Raw genomic sequence first — 26,314 nt, forward strand, 5'->3', positions numbered from 1 at the left:
TTCACCACTCTTATTCAACATAGTACTGGAAGTCCTAGTCAGATCAATCAGGCAAGAGAAAGAAATAAAAGGTTTCCAAATTGGAAAATAGGAAGTCAAATTGTCCCTCTTTGTAGATATAATCTTATTCTAGAAAAACCTAAAGACTCCACTAAAAAACTCTTAGAGCTGATAAATAACTTCAGGGAAGTCGCAAGATACAATATTGACATACAAAAATCAGTAGCATTCTTATATACCAATAATGAACCAGCTGAGAAAGAAATCAAGAAGGCAATACCACTTATAATGCTACAAAAAAGTAAAATACCTAGGAATAAATTTAACCAAGGAAAGGAAAGACCTCTCTAAGAAAAACCATAAAACATTGATGAAAGAAATTGATGAGGACACAAACAAATGGAAAGACATCCCACGCTCATGGATCAGAAGAATAAATATTGTTAAAATGATTATACTACCCAAAGCAATCTACAGATTCAAAGCAATCCCTATCAAAATACCAATGTTATTGTTCACAGAAATAGAAAAAGCAACTAAAATTTGTATGGAACTGAAAAAGAGCTAAAATAGCCAAAGTGATTCTGAGCAAAAAGTACAAAGCTGAAGGTATTACATTATCTGACCTGAAAATATATTACAAGTCTATAGTAACCAAAACAGCATGGTACTGATATAAAAACAGACACATAGACTGAAGAAACAGAATAGAGAACCCAGAAATAAATTCACATATTTACAGCCAACTGATTTTCAGCAAAAGTGCCAAGAACATACATTGGGTAAAGGACACCCTTTTCAATAAATGGTCCTGGGAAAATTGCTTATTCATATGCAAAAAAATAAAACTGGATCCCTAACTATTACCATATACAAAAACTAACTCAATATAGAGTAAAGATTTAAATTGTAGACCCAAAACTCCAAAACCACTACAAGAAAATACAGGGGAAACACTTCAGGACATTGGTCTAGGCAAAGATTTTATGGCTAAGGCCTCAAAAGCACAGACAACAAATCAAAAAACAGACAAATGGGACTGTTTTAAACTAAAAATCTTCTGCACAGCAAAGGAAATAATCAACAGAGTGAAGAGACAACCTGCTGAATGGGAGAAAATATTTGGAAACTATTCATTTAACAAGGAAATAATATCCAGAATATACAAGGAACTCAAAAAACTCAACAGTAAAAAAAAAAAATCTCACTACTGAAAAAAGTGGGCAAAGGGCATAAATAGACATTTTTCAAAAGAAAACACACAAATGGCCAACAAGTATAAGAAAAATGCTCAACATCACCAACCATCAGAGAAATGCACATCAGTGAGGTATGCACACAGTGAGATATCATTTTACACCAGTTAGAATGCCTTAAGTTATAAAAAAGACAAAAAATAGCATGCTGATGAGAATGCAGAGAAAAGGGAACTGTCATACACTGTTGGTGGGAATGTAAATTAGTACAGCCACTATGGAAAAGAATATGGACATGACTCAAAAAACTAAAAATAGAAGTGCCACACAATCCAGCAGTCTCACTACTGGGTATCTATCCAAAGGAAAAGAAATCAGTATATCAGAGGGATACCCACATTCCCATGTTTATTGCAGCACTGTTCACAATAGCAAAGATATGGAATCAACTTGTGTCTGTCGCTGGACAAATGGATAAAGAAAATGTTGTGTGTGTGTGTGTGTGTGTATACACACACACAATGGAATACTATTTAGCCATAAGAAGAATGAAATCATGTCATTGCAGCAACATGGATGGAGCTGGAGATCATTATATTAAGTGAAATAAGCCAGGCACAGAAAGACAAATATTGCATGTTGTCACTCACGTGTGAGACTAAAAAAAAATCTCATGGAGGTAGAGAGAAAAATGATAGATCCCAGACTCTAGGAGGGGTGTATGTGATGGGAGGTGGTGCAGGGAGATAAAGATAAGTTGGTTAATGGGTACAAACACACAGTTAAGTAGAAGAAATAAGTTCTAATACTCAATAGCAGAATAGGGTGGCTGTAGTTAACAACACTGTATTGTATATTTCAAAATAGCTGGAAGAGAAGACTTGAAATGTTTCCAACACATAGAAATGATAAATACTTGAGGTGATGGACACCTCAGATACTCTGACTTGATCATTACACAGTCTATGCATGTAACTAAACATCACATGTACCCCATAAATGTATAAAAATTATGTATCAATAAAACATTTTTAAAAACGAATGTATAGATTTCCAAAATGATGTGTTTAGTGAGAAAGAATACCTCAAATTTGTAAAAAGTTTTGCATTTTGCAAAGTATTTTCCTTAGACATTATCTCATTCTATTAATATCTTTAATGTTTGCTAATTACAATAGCCTAAAAACACCGTATATCTAGGAATAAATCTAATAAAACATGTACAAGTCCTCTTCATTGAAAATGGCATATAATTATTGAAATAAATTAAAATCTAAATAAATTGAAGGCTAGACCATGTTCATGGATTGGAAGACTTAAGACTGCAAAGAAGTCCGGGCATGGTGGCTCACGCCTGTAATCCTAGCACTTTGGGAGGCTGAGGTGGGCGGTTCACCTGAGGTCAGGAGTTCAAGACCAGCCTGGCCAACATGGCGAAACCCTGTCTCTACTAAAAATACAAAAATTAACCAAGTGTGGTGGCGCATGCCTGTAATCCCAGCTGCTTGGGAGGCTGAGTAAGAAAATCGCTTGAACCTGGGAGGTGGAGGTTGCAGTGAGCCGAGATCGCGCCATTGCATTCCAGCCTGGGCAACAGAGCAAGACTCCATCTCAAAAAAAAACCAAAAAAAATAAAAAAACCAAAAAACTACAAAGATGTCAGTTCTCTCCAAATTAATCTTTAGATTCTATACAACTTTTTTCAAAGTACTAGCAGATTTTATTAAAATTTTTGAAATTGACAAGCTAATTTCTGAAACTCATATGGAAATACAAAGAGCCGAGAAGAGTAGACAATCTTGAAGAAGAAAAAGAAAGTTGGAAAATGTATACCAGAAGAATAGACTTATTATAAATCTATAGTACTAGGACAGTGTGGAATTCTTTTACGTTTTACTCATTTGCATGGCTCTGAAGGCTGAGCCCTACTGGGCAGAGAGAGTGGAAAGCATTGAGTTTCCACTGTACATCCACCAGTGGGGGTTGGTGGTGTCATTTTTGTATGTGAAGGACAGGGCATGGACCCATTCTTTCTAGTAAAGCCAGAGAGCTACTTTGTTCTGTAAACCAGTGATTTTGTCTTGTTGGTTGTTCATAGCAGGAAGTCATCTGATAGTCTAGCCAGCAGTGCTATGGATGCTGCACTGTGTCCAATGGGATGCTTAAAGTTGCCAGAGGCCATTGACCCTAGACGCTGCATTTGCTCTCAATTTTGTGTGTTGGCGTTTGCATAAAATGGAGTATTTATTTATGCTTACAAATTTCTTTGTTCAAATAGCTTTCCATTTGTAGCAAAAGAATAAATCTTAGGTACTGAAAATTTAGAAAATGCAGATAGGCAAATAGAAGGACATAAAAAGCAGGCAATCTTAGCACTCAGAAATCAGAGCTGATCTACCCAATAGGCACAGGAAGCACCCAGGGTCCACAAATGTTTTAATTTTAATTTCTCTTGAGAAGAAAAAAGTGCGTGTAATAATAATGAATATATAATAGTAAACCTAGCCTGCGTTATGTTCATCTTTATACCAATGCAGTCATCAAATATAATTTTCTACTTTTTTTTATGGAGGAAGGGACCCAGGAAGGCAAAAGTGGTTAAGGCTCACAGATGTAACCCTGGCAGAAATCACCATTTTGTTTTCTTTTTTGTATATTATGCTAATCCCCCAGCATCTCATGTATACAATACACCTATGTACACATACACATATCTATATCATTTTTATAAAAATGTGATACTTGCTTAGAGTTTTATGATTTTAAAAACTTAACAGTATACTGCTCATGCCTTTCTATGTTATCAAATGTTCTTCTAAAGTATTTTAATGTTTTATTTTTAAATGTAAAAGTAACACATACATTTTTTTTTTTTTTTGAAATGGAGTCTTTTTCTTGTCACCCAGGCTGGAGTGCAGTGGTACGATCTCGGCTCACTGCAACTTCTGGCCTCTCAGGTTCAAGCGATTCTCCTGCCTCAGCCTTCCAAGTAGCTGGGATTACAGGTGCCTGCTGGCTAATTTGTGTGTGTGTGGGGTGTGTGTGGGGTGTGTGTGTGTGTGTGTGTGTGTGTGTGTGTGTTTATTAGAGGTAGGGTTTCACCATGTTGGCCAGGCTGGTCTAGAACTCCTGACCTCAAATGATCCACCCACCTTGGCCTCCCAAAGTGCTGGGATTACAGGCGTGAGCCACCACACCCAGACATACTTACTTTTTAAAAAGAGATAGAATCTTGCTTTGTCACCCTGGCTGGAGTGCAGTGATGTGATCATAGCTCACTGTTACCTCTAACTCCTGGTCTCAAGTAATCCTCCTGCCTCAGCATCTCAAGTAGCTTGGACTACAGGGATGCACCACCACACCTGAGTAATTTATTTTATTTTAGTTTTTGTAGAGATAGGATCTATCTTTATTGCCCAGGCTGGTCTTGAACTCCTGGCCTCAAGTGATCCTCCTGCCTTGGCCTCCCAAAGTGCTGGGATTACAGGCATGAGCCACTGTGCCCAGCTGTACAACATCATTCTTGATGCCTGCATAGTGTTCCAGTGAATAGATGTATTATAAGATATTTAACCTATTTTGGGTGTTTCCAGGATTTTGCTAAGATGAATGACACCAAGATGAACATTCTTCCAGCAAAATCATTGCATCCATGATTATTTCCTTGGAATAAATTTCTAGATGTACAGTTTTGAAATTTGACACTAAAGGAGTACAAACATGCCACCCCCAAAATATACTGTCCTGGCACATTGACTATTTTGAGTTAAAGGCACTTAAAAAATAGGAGGTACTAGAAGATCCCTCTAACCTTCTTTCTGTTTCTTAAAAGCAGGAGATGAAATTGTCATGTGAAAGATATCTTCCTTATACCATAAAGAAAGAATCATTCTTGTCATCAAGAATAAGAAGTCGAGGCAGGGGAAATCTGTACTTGTTAGACGAATTCTTATCTTCCTAATCACTCCTTTACCCAATTAACTACCCTAGCCCGAGCCCCTTTGTCTTGTTACTTTTTACTACTCTTTGCCTAATTTAGTATATAAATGTTCAACTGTGTCTTTGAGTCTTCATTTCCTTATGAGTGCCCCTGAGCCATGTAAATTTGTATTGAATGAAGTTGTGTGCTTTGCTCCTGTTGATTTTCTTTTATGATGTCATTTAATTTGCAAGCTCAGCTGATAAGCCCTAAGGAAGGTAGAGGTAAAATTTTACTCCCCTACATCACATTACGCTGCACTTAATTTAACAGTGTAAGAGCATCAGTGCAACGGGGTCATTTGTAATGACATAAGATGTCCTGCGGCCTTCTCCTATATCAGCAGTACTGCAGTGGCCTCTCCTTGGTTTAGGAAGGACACCTTCCAGTGTGATCTCTGGAAGCTTGGGGGACCACTGTGTACAACACATAGTGGAAGCTCAGTAATTATTTGCCAAATGAACAAATAAATGAATATAGACTCAGTATGACTGTTGGTCCACAAATGCAGATATTCAAGAATATAACATTTCTTTGTACTCCTCAAGTCAACGTGGATTAATCCCACCTGTGAAATTGGTGGGACGTTAAATTTCAGTAATTACTGAGTCTCTCTGACAGCGTTCCATCTGCCCCAGGTCATTCAATGTTCTTAAAGCCTTAAGCACTAAAGACTCATCTGGGATTTGCTGCCAGTCCCCTGCCCCACTGGTCACTCTGAGACCTCTGTGTCTCAGCTTGAACAGTCCCTTTCAGCTCCTGCCCCTGCTGCATCCATGCCACACTTGGGTCAAGGGACTCTTGGGAAAACTTGAGGCCCTTAGTGCCTGGAGTTCAGCACCCTTAGGTGTGCCAATAGCCATCTGTCTCTTTAGATCTTTGCAGAAAGAGATGCATGGCTCCCCATTGCAGGCTAGGGGATTCTCTCTTTGAAACCAGACCAATTGTTCCATGGAACTGATGTTTATGGTTCTTTGGAATAAACATAGGAATGGACCCTCCCAGTCTTAAAACATGAGGAATTTACATTTGTCTTATTCAAGTTCCTTTCTCAGGAAACCAACCATCAAGCCTCCCAGACAGTATCAAAGAACTGAAACTTACCAGATCACCACATCTGGACAGTGAGATCCCTCACCAGTCATGATTGCCTCACAGACCACCTGCTGTCTGTTGACCAACTCTTTTTTACCCTCCCTAATTCCTGTTTTTCCACACATAGTTACATTCTTTCCTTGCTATATAAACTCCTAGTTTTAGTTGATTGAAGAGACAGATTTGAGACTGACCTCCCATTCTCCTTGGCCACAGCACCCAAATCAAGCATTCTTCTCTGGTAATACTTGTAGTCTCAGTGATTGGCTTTCCGTGCAGCAAGCAATGGGACACCTGGCATTCTGTGCAGCGAGCAATGGGATGCCTGGCATTTCAGTAACATCTCCTGTCCCTGGAGCTGTGCCCCACAGGGTTAAGGAAATCGGTCACTGGCTGAGCATGGTGGTAATCCCAACACTTTGGGAGGCTGAGGTGGGTGGATCACTTGAGGTCAGGAGTTTGATACCAGCCTGGCCAATGTGGTGAAACCCTATCTCTACTAAAAATGCAAAAATTAGCCGGGTGTGGTGGTGCATCCTGTAATCCTAGCTACTCAGGAGGCTGAGGCAGGAGAATTGCTAGAACCCAGGAGGTGGAGGTTGCAGTGAGCCAAGATTGTGCCACTGCTCTCCAGTCTGGGTGACAGAGCAAGACTCCATCTCAAAAAAAAAAAAAAAAAAAAAAAGAAAAGAAAAGAAATTGGTCACTGACCGGAAACCTTGAGCTTGACTTACAGGATGGCAGATAAGGAAACAGCTTGATACAATCCCCTTCAGTTGTAACAATAACTAGCTCACTGGCTGAAACTGGAACCAATATGGCTGACTAGAGTCTTCCCGGAATAGACTTACTTGCCCAATGGGTGACTTTTGACATCACAGCCAAAATTTCCACTGCATATTTCATACCAGCTCACCCTGAATTTGCATGTGTGACTCATGAAGAAGCTTGAAGACACAACTATACATGTTCAAGGGCCTTTCCAAAATTCCTCTCCTTTGCTGTCAATCACTAACCAACCCCAAAGCTCCTCCTCAGAATCTCTCCCTTAAATATACTGCTTCAAGGCTGGTCTTGCAATATACCTTTCTCTACAGAAATCCCTGCAAAAATGCTCCAATGTGTGGCTTTCCATTATGCATGAGCAAACAGACTCAGTTTGGTTCAGCAATACCCCTTGCTACTCTTGTTCCCCTCTTCACGTAGGACACATCTCTTTACTACATTTGTCCCATTCCTCTTACCCTACTGCCTCTAGCAACGAAGGAGGCATGGACTTGAAGCTCTTTAGCTTTCTGTGCTGCGAAATCTCAAAGGCAAGCAATTCCAGAGGGCCTGGCTATCCACTTAAAATCAGAGCAGGGATGAATCTATGGGAGAGCAAGGCCAAATTATAATCTCAAATGATTGTGTCGCAAATGGATTCATAAAATGTTAAAGAGGGCGGTAATGCCTCAGAAAACAGAATCCTCATTGTGGTGATTGAGCTGGCTTTAGGATGCACCCGGTAGTGATGTATCTCAGCCGTGGAGAAGGGAGAGGTGGGGCTCTTTGGTCATTTAGGTCACTTCTGCACTGTGGTAACATGTTTACATGCCACAAATTCATGGTTAGGCAAAAATATGTTTTTCCTTGTTTAATTTTTCTTTTCTATTTCTCTCTCCTCTGGGATTGGTATTTTCCAACATTAAGCAAATTAATGTGCATGTGTTGCAGATTTCATGTGGCTTAGAGTTGTGTGGTATAGGGGAGGAAGAATTTTACCCCTACCCTTTTAAGGTTTTTCAGCTGGGCCTGAGAATTAAAGTGACATAAGACAGATCCACAGGATAAAAGAATACAAGTATATTTAGTACAAGTTTTCCATGGCACGGGAGCCTTCATAAAGAATTGAAGACCCAAAGACACAGCTAGAGTCGAACACTTACATACTGAGTTAGACAGAATAGTAGAGTTGTGAAAAAGTAAATTCAGTGGGGAGGCTAAAAAAGATAAGTTATTTTAACAAAGTCTGTACAGAATTCTCTCCTCTAAAGCTTCCATTCTTGATAATAAGACTGTTACTTTCCTTGTAGTATAGGGAAGGCATCTTTCACATGGCAATTTCATCTGCTTTTAAGAAACAGAAGGAATGTCAGAATGATCTTCTTGCACCTGCTGTTTTTCAAATGCCTTTAACTCAAAATAGTCAATATGCCAGGGCAGCATATTTTGGGGAAGGCACGTTCTTATCTCCTTCAGTGGGAATGAGACAGTTGGAAACATTGTATGATTTGGATAGGAAGCCCTGCATTTTCAGAGGCCTTTGTTTTGGGTGTGCCTTAACTGCACCTGCATTTCTTGCCATTTCTTACAAAGAAACTTCCTTTTGAGAATCAAAATATTTCAACTGAAGTTATTTTCAACCAGAGGGAAATGTTTGAAATGTCAGCCTTTGTTAGCCCAAAGAATATTGTTTCATGAACAGTGATCGAAATAGTCATTTCCTTTGGGAAACCTCTGCCATTGAAACAAACTTTGATTTCGGAAGCAAAATTTTGGCTTTAAAGATGTCATCCAAGTGTTACAACTTTTTCTAATAGCTCCCTGGCCATTTATTGTAGAGCTATGATAAGTTGTTTGGGTTTGAACAAGAAAACATGTTCTGGCTAGGTTGGGCAATGTTAAGAGGAGGGATAGTATAGTGGTGGGGAGCAAATCCGGTTAGCGGGGCTGCCTGGATTTGCAATCCTCGTCATGCCACTGCAAGCTGACTCTTCGGCAAGTTATGTTAACTGTTCTGGACTCAGTTCCTGCGTCTATAAAATGGGGGTGATGGTAGTATTTACTGCCTATGATTGTTATAATTATTAATTAGTGTATTAAAAAGCACTTAGAGGCTAGCACAGAAGCCAGGCATGGTGGCTCATGCCTGTAATCCCAAAACTTTGGGAGGTGAAGGCAGGAGGATTGCTTGAGGTCAGGAATTTGAGACCAGCCTGGGCAACATAGTGAGACCTCGTCTCTACAAAAAATACAAAATTAGCCAGATATGGTGCTGCACACCTGTAATCCCAGCTACTCAGGAGGCTAAGGTGGGAGGATCATTTGAACCCGGGAGGATAAGGCTGCAGTGACTCGTAATTGTGCCGCTGCACGCCAGCCTGGATAACAGAGCAAGACCCTGTCTCAAAACAAAAAAAAACAAAAACAAACAAAAAGCACTTAGAGATGGCGAAATGCTAATCCAATAAGGGCTGTAGTTTAGTTAATAGTATTGCATTCATGTACATTTCCTGGTTAGATACAGGAGTGCTGGGATGGGAAGGGTGTGGTCCTTTTAAATGATAGGGAACGGAGAAGGGAAGTGCTGGGTAGAGGAGGGCGTGGTCTCTGGCTAGGGCTCCACCCCCAGCGACCTAGGTGAGGACAGGCATTTACTGCCCAAATGTTGCATTTTCCAAGACCACCCTGGCCTGCCATGCCCCCATCCTGTGCCTATAAAAACCCGAGACCCTGGCAAGGCAGAAACAGAAGCAGCTGCAAGTCAAGAGGAGTGCTCTATGGAGGAACGCACCCACAGGCACCAGCATGCCAGCAGGCCACTGACTGGCAGAACAACGCGGTGTTTGGCTGGGGCAGTCGGAGGAGCGCTTGGGCCGCCAAGCAGCCCGACTCCAGGGGAAAACCATCTCCCTTCTGGCTCCCCCATCTGCTAAGAGCTACTTCCACTCATTAAAACCTTCCGCTCATTCTCCAAGCCCACATATGATCCGATTCTTTGGTGCACCAAGGCAAGAACCTGGGGATATAGAAAGCCCTCCGTTCTTGCAATAAGGCAGGGATCTAAATGAGCTGACTAAAACAAGCCACCTCTAGCCGGCCAAACTAAAAGCAAAACTAAAAGAGCATACTGGGCTAGGTGCGGTGGCTCACGCCTGTAATCCCAGCACTTTGGGAGGCCTCATGAGGTCAGGAGTTTCAGACCAGCCTGGCCAAGATGGTGAAACCCCGTCTCTACTAAAAATAATTAGCTGGGCGTGGTGGCGGGCACCTGTAATCCCAGCTACTCGGGAGGCTGAGGCAGAAAATTGCTTAAACCCAGGAGGCAGAGGTTGCAGTGAGCCAAGATCGCACCACTGCACTCCAGCCTGGGCAACAAAGCGAGTCTCAACACACACACACACACACAAACAGTAACACGCCCACTAGGGTCTCAAAATACACACACACACACACACACACACACAGTAACACGCCCACTAGGGCTTCAGCTGTAAACATTCACCCCTAGACACTGCCATGGGGTCGGAGGCCCATACCGTGCCTGTCTGTATGCTCCCCTAGAGGTTTGAGCAGCGGGGCACTGAAAAAACAAGCCACATCCCCATCACACGCCCTGCAAGGGGGACAAGGGAACTTTTCCCATTTCAGTTGTGATGATTGTACTATGATTATGCAGGATGTTACCACTGGAGGAAGCTGGATTAAGGGTACACGGGAACTATATAGTATATCTATGTGCACTTCTACATGAGTCTACAATTATTTAAAAAACACAAAGTTAAAAAGCACTTAGGGAAACTATATTTGGTCGTATGATTCTTTGAATAAGGTTTGTCTTTGACAGGAGACTGTGGACTGTAAGCTCTCTGAAGTTAAGGACCATTACTGTTTTCCCCCCAGCACCTAGTACAGTGCATGGCACATAGTTGGTCTTCAATAACTATTTGCTGACTGAAAATGAATAAAGAAGATACTAAGGGTACTGGCCAGCAGAACTTTAAGCAACAAAAGAGAGACAAACAAGTTCCTGCATTAAGGTGGGAGGAAAGAGGTGAGAGGGCCATGCACCAATATTTGGTAAGACCTTCAAAACACATGCACACACACATGCATGCCCGCACACACACATACACACACACGTGCACCTGCCCCTGTGCAAATTAGGGAGTGGTTTGAGTGCCATGCGTGGGTCAATGGTATATGTGCCAACAGCAACAACAGCAGGATGGCAAGGTGATTCCTAAAGTGATGTGATTCTGCAGATGTAGCTCAGAGCCAGTGGTGAGCACAAGAATTTGGGATGAATCCATGTTATCTGGATTTTGGGTGGCTTGGTGAACCCAGCTGACAGTTTTAGTAAATAAACCTAGACTGTCTTTTTCTGTACTCAAATGCTAAATGTAAGGACAATTGTTTAAACATCGTTCTAGTCTAAGGAAAGCTAGAATGCTACCTAGTTTGCTAGAATATACCCAGAAACAGGGGAAGAGGGTTGATATGGTTTGGCTGTGTCCCTGCCCAAATCTCATCTTAAACTGTAGTTCCCATAATTCCCCACATGTCATGGGAGGGACTTGGTGGGAGATAATTGAATCATGGGGGGACTTATCTTCATGCTGTTCTCGTGATAGTGAGTTCTTACAAGAGCTGATTTATAAGGGGCTTTCCCCCCTTTTGCTTTGCACTTCTTCCTGCCACCATGCGAAGAAAGATGTGTTTGCTTCCCCTTCCACTGTCATTGTAAGTTTCCTGAGGCTTCCCCAGCCATCTGAACTGTGAGTCAATTGAACCTCTTTCCTATATAAATTACCCAGTCTTGGGTATGTCTTTATTAGTAGCCAGAGAACGGACTAACACAGGGTCAAATTCAAGAATTAAGCTATGCTGCTGATAATATCAGGGTCACACCACATAAGTGATAAGCCTATCAGAACATCACAGGGTTTAAACTGATACTACTATTTATGATTTGGAAAGGTTCTAGAAATTAAGAGATGCTTTGCTGCATTTGTCACTCTAAGAAATACAAAAGGTTTGGGTGTGAATTAGGTTTCTCTATTATATACAGGGTGTTAAATCAGACTTTGCAAACAATCCTAGGCAAAACTTAACAAGGTCTGAAAGCATTTCCCAGAAGCTATTCACAATGCCTGACTTAAATACTCTGTATATAAAATTATAATGTAAAACTGTTGTTTCAGTTTTTTTCATAAAAGCCAAGTACTTAAAACTCGATGTTTTGTTTCAATATCTATCATATCATTGGGCAGGTTAGGATATGTAACAAATATTCTAAGCTCCTAAGAATGGATGGAACTATGTCACCTGTCTGTGTCTTAGCTGCCCAGGTAGAAACTTGGTTCTTTAAAACTGTAGGGGAAGAAAAACTTTACCTCAGCCATCTTGGGGTTACTGGTTGGGACTGATAATTAAGATGACATAGGCAGATGAACAGGAGAAAAGGACACAGATTTTGATATGTACATGGGAGCCCCCAAAGGAAAATGAAGATCTAAAGAACTGGCAAAACCTAAGTGCTTATATACTAGGTTGAACAAAGAGAGGCAACTGTGGAAGAGTAACAAAAATATACGTGAGGACTAAAAGAACGTAAGAATTATTTTAACAAGGTCTGTATGTACAGATTTCTGTTGGCCTCAACTTCCTATCTCTGAGGATAAGAATGTTTCTTTTCTCCTGGTATAGGGAGGGGACCTTTCACATGGGAGATTTATCTCCTGTTTTTAGGAAGAAAAGGGGAGGTCAGAGCACCCCTTTTGCAAGTGCCTTTAGTTCAAAATAATCATGGCAAGTGACATATTTTGGAGATGGCATATTCTGCCACCCTTCAAAGCCATGGACTGTGTGTATGACTGTGGATCTATTTTTCATGTTCTCCATCCCCTTCCTATATACCATGTTGTTTTGCAAATAGTTGATGCACAGTGAATTTTGGTAAATTTTTAAAAGCTCTTCACTGTACTCTATTAGCACAGATAGTCTTACTATTCAGTTGCATTTCTAAACACTGTTAGTGCAACTATTACAAATGCAATATGTGTTCATTGCAACAAGTGGAAAAAGTACAGAAAAGTATAAGGAAAATAAAAATCCATCGTGATTCCACTGTATAGCAATAATCACTGTTGACAGTTTCACATATACCAGACTCAGGGATGTTTTTGTGCATGAGTGGATTTATATAGTACACAGTTGATAACCTGTTTTTTTTTCTGAGTATCGTCTATAGAATTCCCATCATTAAGTATATATCAACATTACCATCTTTACTGACTTCATAGTATTCCATTTATGTATGGGCTGTAATTTCAATCCCTATTCCTAAATAGGGTATGTCCACATTTTCTCTGCTATATGCTGCAATTCAACAAATGTCTCTGAACATACATTCTTGGGAAAAGTTCTCAAGAGTGAAATTGCTGTTACTTTCAGTTTAAAATTTGATTATCCTCCAAGTTGTTTGATTTTTAAGGATGTTGAACACCTGTACATATATCTAGTTTCCCTACTTTGAATATAAGCTTCTAGAATAGAAGGAAGAAACCAAATCTTGGAAGTCTCTGTATCCTCTACGAGTCGTAGCACAGCCCTGGGTGTTGGAAATGCTTTTGACTAGAACACCTGTGTAAGAGTAGCTTAAATAAAAAAGCCACTTAATCATCTCCCATAATTAAGAAGCCTGGGTGTAGACAGTTCAGGGGTTGCTGCAGCAGCTCAGCGAGGTCCTTCTACCCTTTTGGCTTTAGCACACTTCCTGCCCCGCCTGAGCACCAACACGTTGTCCTCACCTGGCCCCCCCAACCCAATCTAGAAACAAGGAGGTGGGCAAAGGAGCTCTCCTCTTGCCCCTCTTTTTTTTTTTTTTTTTTTTTTTTTTGAGACAGTCTTGCCCTATTGCCCAGGCTGAAGTGCATTGGTGTGCATTGCCCTGTTGCCCAGGCTGAAGTGCATTGGTGTGCATTGCCCTGTTGCCCAGGCTGAAGTGTGATCTCGGCTCACTGCAACCTCCGCCTCCTGGGTTCAAGTGATTCTCCTGCCTCAGCCTCCTGAGTAGCTGGGATTACAGGCGCGTGCCACCACGCCTGGCTAATTTTTTGTATTTTTAGTAGAGATGGGATTTTGCCATGTTGCCCAGGCTGGTATTGAATCCCTGAGCACAGGCAATCCACCTGCCTTGGCCTCCCAAAGTACTAGGGTTACAGGCGTGAGCCACTGTGCCCGGACTTGCCCCTTTATTTTTATCAGAGAGGAAAAGATTTTCTAAAAACAGCCCAGGAGAATTTTTTTTTTGTATCTTATTGACTAGGCTACTTCTAGCTGCAGAAGAGGCTGGGAAGGTATCTTTGGCCTTTTATCCCCTATGATGAAAGGCAAGCTCATGGGAAGGAGTCAGGGAAAGGCTGTTGCATTGGCCACCAACAAAAATGGGGCCCAGTGATAGGACTGAACATATTCCCAGAGTTGGCATGTAGATCATCTCCTTCCCCCACTCCTCTTCATCTCTCAGGGACGAAAACGAGTTTTTGTGGCATCACCAGCCATGGGATCTCTGGAGGCCCAGTGTCACCAATTCTGCCTCCCTCCTTAGCGTTTTGGTGGGGCTTTCCTGTTCTTGTGGGTGTCCTCCAGGGGAGACTGGTCCTACAGGGGGCCCAGGGCTGTGGGAAGTGCCGTCAGGGCACCTCCCTGAGCAACTGAGAGAGACTTGGGCCACACCCCTTTTTCAAGCTCCCTATAAATTACAAATACAGGAGAAGAACCCTAACAGCGTTATAAAGTTTGCAGTTTGGCCCGGCACAGTGCCTCATACCTGTGATCCAGCACTTTGGGAGGCTGAGGCGGGTGGATCACCTGAGGTCAAGAGTTTGAGACTAGCCTGGCCAACATGGTGAGACCTCGTCTCTACTAAAAATATAGAAATTAGCTGGGTGTGGTGGCAGGCGCCTGTAATCCCAGCTACTCGGGAGTCTGAGGCAGCAGAATCGCTTGAACCCTGGAGTTAGAGGTTGCAGTGAGCCGAGATCTTGCCACTGCACTCCAGCCTGGGCAACAGAGCCAAAACTCCATCTCAAAAATAAATAAATAATTAAAATAAAATAAAGTTTGCAATATATTTTAAATGTTTGCCTCTAACAGATTCATTCCTCAATACAAACAAAACACTGCAATAAAATTGGGCATCATGGCCATTAAATTTATGAAAAATACTGACTCAGTGTAGTGTAACTGATGTGACCCAGGATGGGGACAAGTTCAAAGCTGAAGGTTGAGCAATCTTTTTTTTTTTTTTTGCAACGGAGTCTCACTCTATTGCTCAGGCTGGAGTGCAGTGGTGCGATCTCCACTCACTGCAGCCTCTGCCTCCTGGGTTCAAGTGATTTTCCTGCCTCAGCCTCCCGAGTAGCTAGGACTACAGGCACTCGCCACCCTGCCTGGCTAATTTTTGTATTTTTAGTAGAGACAGGGTTTCACCATGTTGGCCAGGTGGGTCTCGAACTCCTGACCTCAAATGATCCACCCACCTCGGCCTCCCAAGGTGTTAGGATTACAGGCATGAGCCACTGTGCCTAGCAAGCACTCTTCTTAAAATGCAGGTATTTTGTTTGGAGGTCTTTGCAAATCTAAATTTGAGGTGCTTCATGAACGCGAATATATTTTGTATTTTTGGTAGAGAGAGGGTTTTGCCGTGTTGCCCAGGCTGGTCACAGCAAACAGCCCTCCTGGGTCCCCTGTGATAGGCCCCAGGGCAAGAGTTAAGGCCCAAAAGGACCGAGGCCTCAGGTGCCACAATTTCATAATTAGTTACTCATTTCCTTCCTCTCCTCCGGTCTGATTTTCCCTTCCCCACCAGCCTCCTGCGCTCCTCTCACTTCCCTTTCTCCCCTCCTAAATTCTCCATCCTCTTTTCTGACCTCTTCCTGCCCTCCCCCTCCTCCCTTCCTTCCCTCCTTTGAAAGTCTGGTCCTCTAGGGCTGTGGAAAAGACTGGAATCTGAGACCTGGCCTGCAGCCAGCAGGAAGCCAGGAGGAGCAGCTGCAAGGTCAGACCAGGGTCACATCAGCTGCTGAGAGAGAGAGGAAGTGAGGCTGCCTGGGCTTCCTGGCCCTCAGGGACAGGCTTACTCCACATGGCCCCTCTGCACCCCTGTTCCTGCTGTAAGGTGCCAGGATATGCCACCCCAAAACATACCACTTTGGCATAAGGATTATTTTGAGCTAAAGGCACTTGAAAAACAGCAGATGCAAGAAGGGCATTCTAATCTAGTTTCTTCCTGAAAACAGGAGATACGGACTTTCATTTGAAAGATGCCCTCTCTGTACCAGGAGAAAAGAAACATTCTTTGAATTACTCAGAAAACACTGTTTGTTGGGAAGATTGTGGCTTATTTTAAAAGCAAAAGCAGCATCCCTCACCCAGCATAATTTTGCTCGGGGCTGCCTTTTGTTAAGGAGCTCCTTAAAACCAAACTCAGGAGACATTTTCTTCTTTCTCCTATGACAAGAGCGTGTTGGCAAACAGGCTGCTCCATGCCTGGCGTGGCCACTCCCAGTGCACTGGTTGGGAATGGGAGGGAGGAGACTCTGTCCCCTTGACCCAGTTTTGGGGCAAAATCCCAGAGCCTCCTTGGCTCTGTGCGTCTGCCTCTTTGAGTGTCTGCAGCACCAGCTCTCCACTGGTTGTTTTAGAGTTTCAGGGTCTTAATGATGTCAAGACTGTAATGGTGCCAGGGCATTGGTGCTGGTTATTGGTTCCACAGGTCAATCCTGGGCTGGCCCTCAGTCTTGTCCACATGGCCCTGGGGAGGTATGGGGGTCCTCTGCTGCTTCATATCACAGAGCCCTCCATGCCCTGTGGAGTCCTGTCCATGCAGGCCTTCTCTCTTGGGTTGCTCCTCCTGAGACCCATCTCTTCTCTGTTCTCATCCTCTCCCCTCCAACACCAGCCCAGGAAAAACCTTTCCTACATCTTGGGTCTTTACCTGTAATCTCCTCTGTTCTTCCCAAATGTTTAGACTTTAGGGATTGGAAGCTGGGAGTTCTTAGACTGTTATCAACTTTCTTTCCTTCCACCACTTTCTTCAGTAAAGGAGCACAGAGCCCAGGATCTCCTTTAAAGGGGCAGAAGGCAAAAAGGGGGCAAGAATCTCAAAAACGTGACCCCACTTCTGAGTGCTCGTTGCCTGGCACAATACCTGGTACATAGCAAACAATTGTTAAACCAAAAAAAAAAAAAAAAAATGCTGGGCATGGTGGCTCACGCCTGTAATCCCAAGCACTGGGAGGCCAAGATGGGTGGATCACCTGAGGTCGGGAGTTCGAGACCAGCCTGACCAACATAGAGAAACCCTGTATCTACTAAAAATACAAAATTAGCCAGGCATGGTGGCGCATGCTTTTAATCTCAGCTACTCAGGAGGCTGAGGCAGGAGAATCACTTGAACCCAGGAGGTGGAGGTTGCAGTGAGTGGAGATCACACCACTGCACTCCAGCCTGGGCAACAAGAGTGAAACTCTGTCTCAAAAAAAAAAAAAAAAAAAAAAAAAAAGAAAAGAAAAGAAAAGAGAAACATGGCAGCAAGAGAATGAATAAATGCAGGCCACCTGGCTCAGAGCTGTAGGACTTGAATTCAGATCCCAGCCTCCTGGCTGACCTCCCTGTGTAAGTTCCACTGACCTAATCCATAAAGGAAGGGAGGGATGAATTCATCGCTGGGATTCCTTCCAGCCCCCAAACTCAAGATTTTGTATCCACATAGGAAAAAGAAAGAATATTTATGCTGTCGTCCCACTGAACTGGAGCAGGGAAGAAACCTGCCTGGATGATTCAGGCTCGCATACACAATCATCTCCAAATATGCTTCCCTTCTGTCAAATGTCATCTCCTAAATATCACCAGAGCAACCTGCGGAGAAGGCAAGGCTGAGTTGATTGTTCACTGTGGTAAGGTAGAGTACCCCCTCCACAAAGCCTCAGTAGCTTCCCAAAGTGGGAGGGCAAAGTGATTTTTATTGAGACTTTGAGGCCTGGTTTAAGGTGGCTCTTTCAGTGCAGAGGTGGCATGCTTGATTGGGGCTGGTAAGATCATGATTGGTAGACACAGCAAAGTGAGGATTTCCAGCTGAGGCATTCAAAGAATCTTGGGGTATAAACTGTCTTCCTATTGAACCTATAAACTGATGCTTCCTGTTGAAGACATGGTGTGTCCTTCAGGAAGTTCCTGGGATGAACAGTAGAGTTATTTGCAGCTTTTATCTTCCTGGGCAAGCATTTTCTGGAATAATAGTGAAGTTACTTTGATGAGGACAGTGGAATAGTAAAGTCATGTTAACATAGACAGTGAGCTATGGGTGGTCTGATTCTCATCCCAAATTATCTTCGTTGGCTGTTTGAATGACTGTGATGTCCCCTCCACCAAGAAGGCTGATGCCTATGAACATGTGTACTCCCTTCCCCTCTTGGTCCAGCTGGATTTGGCCCAAGAGGGCAGGGAGCAGAGTGAGGCTGGAATATTCATTTCTGTTCTCTTTCTGCTGCTGTTACCCAGCAAGCAATGGGCTCACTGCCTGATGCACACACAAGCCAATACCATGGCACCGAAAACCTTTATTGGGAATTGACTGGCAAGACAGGAGGCAAGGCTGAAATCTATGTCCTCTAGCTGGTGGGCTGGGGCAGGTTTTATAGGCGACGGGTAATAAGCCATGATCTGATTAGATCTTGCAATGAGGTGATGCTGGGGAGGCATGATCTGACTGGATCCTGCCACGGGGTGACACTACAGCTCAATCTGATTGGATTCTGGATCCTGCCATGTGCAGTCCACCTCTTAAAGCAGTCCTTGCTCCTGGCTTCCAGCACTTAGGTTCCATTTGTGGTTGCACACTTGGTTCATCTGGGCATGTTCAGGTTACTTTCAACTTGGGGATCCAAGGCAACTGAAAAGCAACTCACGACTTTTGTTACATAAAAGTTGAACCAGGGCCGGGCACGGTGGCTCATGCCTGTAATCCTAGCACTTTGGGAGGCTGAGGTGGGCAGATCACGAAGTCAGGAGATCGAGACCATCCTGACTAACACGGTGAAACCCCGTCTCTACTAAAAGTACAAAAAATTAGCCAGACATGGTGGCAGGCGCCTGTAGTCCCAGCTACTCAGGAGGCTGAGGCAGGAGAACAGTGTGAACCCGGGAGGTGGCGCAAGATCACGCCACTGCATTCTAGCCTGGGCAACAGAGCGAGACTCTGTCTCAAAAAAAAAAAAAGTTGAACCAGATTGGTCTGGTGTGATTACACTGGGTTGCCCTGGGTTGGTTGCTTCTGCCTGTTTCAGCCCTCAGCTCCTGTCACCAGCCTTCTCAATACCTTCTCTCTTGAGTTGGGGTAACTGCTCCCCGACTTGCCCTTTTATGCCTAAGGGAGCCTAGCTCCTAGTATCCCATGTGGCTCTTTCTCTCATTTCTTATTCCCAATGAGCATGTGTTGCTTTCCTAAAGGCATTTCCATAACATTATACTTTTAAAGTCAACTGTGTGTGAGTATAAATGCTATTGGATATCAGGGGAGAACTCGAAAAAAAAAAAAACAACCAAATGTTCATTTTTATTGATAAACTTTTTAACTAAGGTAATTTTCAAAGCTAAAATCATGACACTCCTACAAACATAAAATGGACATGTTAAAATTGTATTTAGTGCGTCATTAATGAAGGCTGGTAAGATGTGACAACCGGTTCAAAGGAGAAGTCAAAAGAGGCACAAATTTATGAAAAGCAATGTTGAAATGTATTTACGAACAGAAGGAAATATATTTACCAATAGAAGGAAACATATTTCAAATAGAAGGAAACTGGCTTTCCTTTGGAAAATAGGAAGTAAATTGAACTACCTTGGGACAGAATGTATTTGCATGCCTGCAAACAGGAATTATTTACATTGCTATCAGTTATCTACAATTTACAGATTTGAAAAATAGCTCAAAGGCAATGAATGGCCCAGAGGCCCTAAAGCATCGCACTCAGATAACCTGGAAGGGTATGCTCTAAAGGATACACAGTTTTCCAATGAAGCACACATTTTTTCCTACGTGACATTTATTAAGCAGTTAATACTTGCAGGCAGTGATCCAATCCATGGGAACTGATAGTCTGCTTGGAGATTTAAGACACAAAAGAGCTGAGCCGTCTCCCTCCAGCAGTCTGATTAGTGGAGTGTTTATTATACTTCCTCCCAGTGACATAAAGATACTCCAAATTGAGTTCCATCATCAAGCTTTCCTCTTGAGAAAAACAAAAGTTTCCACTGCTTTCAAAAGTTTGAAATCCACCAACCCATGTCCAGCAGGTTCATTTTATAGAAGAGAAAATGAAGGTTCAGAGAGGAAATGTGGTCTGCCCTGGGGCGCGCAGCTTGTTAACTCATGTCTGGTCGGAAGATGGGCTTTCAGGGCCGAGGAGGTGCTCCTTTTTGGCATTATTAGGTGACAGAAAGAGCTCCTGGAAGGGAGGACTTAGGAAGCAGGCTGTGACAGATGGTTTTCATCTCCTGTGCTCTGGGAAATCGCTACCACCCTCTAATTGGATGTTGGGAGCTTCAAGCAAACTGGCAATCTACATTATATCATTGTTCTGTATCCCTAATTATACCTTGGGATTTGGCTTAAGTGCAGCTTAGAGGATGTTCATTAATAGTGTCGACAGGGACACTCAGCATTTGTAAAATTCTTTACAATAATTGAAGACCCAGCATTGTTCTGGTGTGGTAAGGAAGCATGTTCGCTCCCAGCTGAAAAATGACTTAAGCTAAGAGGGTGGAGACTGGCTGACTTGGTGTTGTTTTTCTAACGTCCAGGTCTGCACTCAAAATTCTACAATCCTTGTTTTCACTGGCTCAAGGAAGCTCCTTGATGAATTACATGAGTTCAGCTTACTAATGGGCTTAGTTCACCAGAGTCAGAGTGATCTGTCCTTGGCATTTCATAACCCACTTCAGTTTCCTATCTCTTGGCCACCGTATTGTCAAAAACCTCATATTCCTGTGGCCATGACCAGTTCCAAAAGAAGCTTTGTCTCCACAGACAGATCGTGATTCCATCTGGGCCTACCACCAAAAGCCTGTGATTCCAGATGGAAAAATCCCCACCCCCTCCCCCGTTTCCAAAGCAGCCCCCCATCTCGATTGTTTTATCTACAGTCAGCAGCACGAATCCTCCACAAACAGAGTCTCTCCGGGGGTGGAAAGAGTGGCTAATGGGGGAAACAGCTCATCTTCAAACCCTGTGCCATGTGACCGGAAAAAAAATGCACACATCTGGCTGGGTTGGTAAAGAGGAGGGCTGGGGCAAAGAAGCCAGGGGTGGTGGTGGGGGCTTGCCTCTATCAAATAAAACATTAAGAAAAAGGCTGTTCTTATTGCAGAGGAAAATTAAAACTTTACATTGTGACTGGAGCTGTTCAACCATCTACATTTGGCTGGGCACAATGGCTCACGCCTGTAATCCCAGCACTTTGGGAGGTTGAGGTGGGCGGATCACCTGAGGTCAGGAATTTGAGACCAGCCTGGCCAACATGGTGCAACCCCGTCTCTACTAAAAGTCCAAAAATTAGCCAGTCATGGTGGCAGGCGCCTGTAATCCCAGCTACTCAGGAGGCTGAGGCAAGAGAATCGCTTGAACCCAGGAGGTGGAGGTTGCAGTGAGCCGAGATCGTGCCATTGCACTCCAGCCTGGGCAACAAGAGCAAGACTGTGTCTCAAAAATAAATAAATAAATAAATAAAATAAACATTTTTTTTGTTGTTTTCAAAAGATATCCTTGAGGAACCCCAAGTATTTGGCTGGAATCCTCTGGTGACAGCCAGTTTCCTTCCAGGAGGTTGGAACAGAGCTGCATGTGTGTACATGTGTTTGGGGGGATACAAGGAATTGAGTGGTTTTCTTTCAACCATAGCCTCACTCTCCTGGCATTTGAGGAAGACAGGGGGAGAAGGACAGGATGGCAGAAGGAGATAATTTCTGAAAAAAAATTTTTTTTTTTGAGTTTCACTCTTGTTGCCCAGGCTGGAGTGCAATGGCGTGATCTTGGCTCACTGGAACCTCTACCTCCCGGGTTCAAGCGATTCTCCTGCCTCAGCCTCCCAAGTAGCTGGAATTACAGGTGTGCACCACCACGCCTGGCTAATTTTTTTATTATTAGTAGAGACAGAGTTTCACTATGTTAGCCAGGCTGGTCTTGAACTTCTGACCTCAGGTGATCCACCCACCTCAGCCTCCCAAAGTGCTGGGATTGCAGGCGTGAGCCACCGCACCTGGCCTGATGATTTCTGAATTTGAGGAGTGAAATTTCAGCTGCCAAAGAGCACCTGGAGATGTGTTTCCTCCTCCCACACCCTCCTTCTCTCCGCACAGCCCCTACTTACCCCAGGCCCCAGAACCGCCTCCCCTGGAGGCATCTGGGACATCGTTCTCACTACTCATTTCCTCCTTCCTCACTACAAGAGAGGCCAGCTTTCTGGTAATCTGTTGCCCCTATTGAACTTTATTTGGTGTTCCAAAGGGAGGTAGAAATTGCAAAGGACCCCACCGCCCTTGCATATTCTGTAGATTCCCATCGCATGCTTCAAATAAGCTGTGTCCATTCTTCCCCTAGAGCCTTGCCTCTGTACCACCCCCAGCTCCCCCTACTTCCTTTTCACTGAGAACTTTGTCTGTATTCATGAAAGTTCTCCATAATAGCCTGAATAAAATAATCTCCTTAATTATCCGGGGCATTTCTTTCACCCCGTGCTGCCCACCCCAGGAGTCTGAAATAGAACCATAAGCACCTTCAGCGTTAAGACAGGGAATTACCTTAAGTGGTTTCAGGAAAGATGTGAGCAGGAGCTACTTAATGGGGTGAAGGTGAGGCTGCCTTGAAGATGAACCCTCCTTTTGGGCAATGTGTTTCACCTCAAAACCTCAGAAGCGGTGACCCTAAGGGGATTTTTATTAACACACCTACGAAGCAAACATAAACCCCCCTGTGTGCGTGTGTGCACAGATGTGTGCTGGGGGGCAGTGCAGGAGAGGAGGGGGTGCTGGAGAATCTCCAGGTGAAGGGGGATGCAGTTTTGTTCCCATTACAAAAACCCCTTGTCAGCTCGCTGGCCAGGCTGAAAGCGCTGGCCACTTCCCATTCAATGCCAGCTCTCCTAAGTGGGCCGGGTGGCTGTGGCCTCGGTTAGGGAGGTTGTATATTTGCACAGATCTGCCATTTGTCATGTTCCCAGAGGTCTTCAGGACAGTGACTTTTGTGGGGGTATGCTGGAGGAAGGTAGCTTTTCAAAATTGGGATGCTTTTCAGCTTGCTAAACGGAAAAGGACAATGGCCTCTTTGTCCCTAGTGTAAGAGAGCTGGGGGGAGCCCTGGGAACCCACCAATGGTAACTTTAAAATGCTGCCTTAAAGATATTGAATAAGTCTGGGTGTGATGGCTCATGCCTGTAATCCCAGCATTTTGGGAGCCCGAGGCGGGAAGATGACTTTAGCCCAGGAGTTCAAGATCAGCCTGGGCAACATGGTGAGACCACATCTCTACAAAAAATATAAAAAGTAGCCAGGCGTGGTGGTGCACACCTGTAATCCCAGCTACTCGGGAGGCTGAGGTGGGAGGATCGCTTGAGCCTAGGAGGTTGAAGCTGCAGTGAGCTGGTGATTGTACCACTGTACTCCAGCCTGGGTGACAGAGAGAGACCCTGTCTCAAAAAAAAAAAAAAAAAAAAAAGAGAAAATAAAATTTTAAAAAAAGGTAACAAAATCATAATAGCCACTAGTTTAAAGAAAAACACTACCCATAATTGTAACATTGAAATACAATATAGTAACTGATTATTGTTTTCATTTTTATATATTAGGTTCCAATCTCACATTTTACAATCACGGGTGGTGCCAATTTATGTCTTTTCACTTAACATTATGCCATATAATCATTTTCTTTTCTTTTCTTTTCTTTTGAGGCAGCGTTTCGCTTTTGTTGCCCAGGCTGGAGTGCAATGGCTTGATCTCGGCTCACCGCAGCCTCTGCCTCCTGGGTTCAAGTGATTCTCTTGCCTCAGCCTCCCCAGTAGCTGGGATTACAAGCATGGGCCACCACGCCCGGCTGATTTTTTTGATTTTTAGTAGAGACGGGGTTTCTCCACGTTGGTCAGGCTGGTCTCGAACTCCCGACCTCAAGTGATCCACCCGCCTTGGCCTCCCAAAGTGCTGGGATTACAAGCATGAGCCACCGTGCCCGGCCCATAATCATTTTCTTATAATACTATAATATCTAATTCTATTGGGTTAATGGAGCATATTTATTATGGTTGAACCTTTCCTCTGGTGTTAGACATTGTCTTTTAGTCTCTTTTTTCTTTGCTATTGTAGATAATGCTGAAATTAACATCTTTGGATATACAATTCTCTGCTTCTGAAGAATGAAAGATAAATAACAGAGCTAAGAAAGGGACTGATGAAACTTACAACAGCAGGTCTCAAATTTTTGGTCTCAGGACCCTTTTATGCTCTTAAAAATGACTGACAGCCTCCAAGGGCTTTTGTTCATGTGAGACATTTTTATATTTGCCTTGCTATATTAGAAATTATAGCTGAGAAAATTCAAATATTTATTAACAAATCTAACAATAACTGTAAAAACCCATTGCATATTAACATAAATTACACATTTTTACCAACAATAACTATATTTCCTAAAACAAAGACATTTGCAGAGTGGTATTGTTTTATATTTTTGCAAATCTTTTACATGTTTGGTCTACAGATTCTCATATCTCCTTCATTCCATCTCTCGTGATTTTTTTTGTTTTTTTTTTGAGACAGAGTCTTGCTTTGTCACCCAGGCTGGAGTGCGATGGCGTGATCTTGGCTCACTGGAACCTCTGCCTCCCAGGTTCAAGCGATTCTCCTGCCTCAGCCTCCTGAGTAGCTGGGATTACAGGCACCTGCCCCCATGCCCAGCTACTTTTTGTATTTTTAGTAGAGACAAGGTTTCACCATGTTGGTCACGCTAGTCTCGAATTCATGATCTCAGGTGATCCTCCCACTTCAGCCTCCCAAAGTGCTGGGATTACAGGTGTGAGCCAGCACACCTCACTGACATGTTGTTTTAACTGAAGTCTATGAAAAAAACCTGTCCTTGAATAGATACATAATTGGAGAAGGGAGAGGGTACGCTTAGGGGTCTGACCACACGTTGAGAACCTATGTCCTGCAAGATTCCTCATGCTCTACGGGACACTTCTCTTGTATTACATTTTGCACTTACAGATTTAGATGATAGAGTGAATCCAGCGTCCCCTGTTTTTGAAATCAAGGTCCCAAGGAGCAAGTCCCTCGGCTAAAGTCACCCAGCTTGTTGTAGGGACTCCACTTTACTTCCTTACAACCAACTCGGATGCCTCATTTTTCCTTTTACCAGACTTTGGTAGGGCTGTGAGAGCACAGAGCTGAATGAGGGATCATTGGACTTCAAGTTACTGACTAGCCCCAGCACTCGCGAACTCACAAATAAGACAGAAACGAGGTAAACATCCAACCATATTTATGGAAGAGTTCATCTCTCTGTCAGCATTATGTACATGCAGAAAGGTGTAAAAAATCATAACAGCACTGTCTGCATTTTTCAGAAACGGAACACACCTATATCTCTTTTTAAGGAGGATTTTGGGTGGCTTTTGTTTAGAGGCAGAGTAGAATAATAGAAAAACAACCTGGGGTTTACTTTTAGGACTCTCTCTCTCTTTCTTCTATAAATGTAAGGTTCGGCAAAAAAATTCACTAAGCTTTTGTCCACCTTTAACATTCTATGAGTTTTAATGTGTTTGGAAGCTTTGGAAGATTGGATTGCTAGAGTACTGGTCAGGATCATTTCTGTATTTAATAAAATTGGGAGAGCTAGCGAATAAAGCAGGAAGCCTGCCATCTAGTGGCAAATGTGTATATTGCTCTTTTGCTCAGCCTCTTGGGCTGAGTTTTCAGAACCAGAGTCCTTTTCTTCTGGCCCCCACCTTCCTTAATTACAGGGGTTTTAATTGCGCCACAGTTAGACAATACTTAATTGTCTTAGCTGCATTATAATGAGTGAAGGGAATACACTTGCGATTTGGCTGAACGCAGGAGAGGGGAGGCCCCTTGCATTCATAGTTAATTGCTTCAAAACTCTGCCTGAGGCTTTGCCATGCCCTCATTCGCACTTTGGGCTAAAATTATAAGGATCCATTAGATACCGTCT

Source organism: Nomascus leucogenys, chromosome 22a (genome assembly GCF_006542625.1).
Source record: "Nomascus leucogenys isolate Asia chromosome 22a, Asia_NLE_v1, whole genome shotgun sequence".
Classification (NCBI taxonomy): domain Eukaryota; kingdom Metazoa; phylum Chordata; class Mammalia; order Primates; family Hylobatidae; genus Nomascus; species Nomascus leucogenys.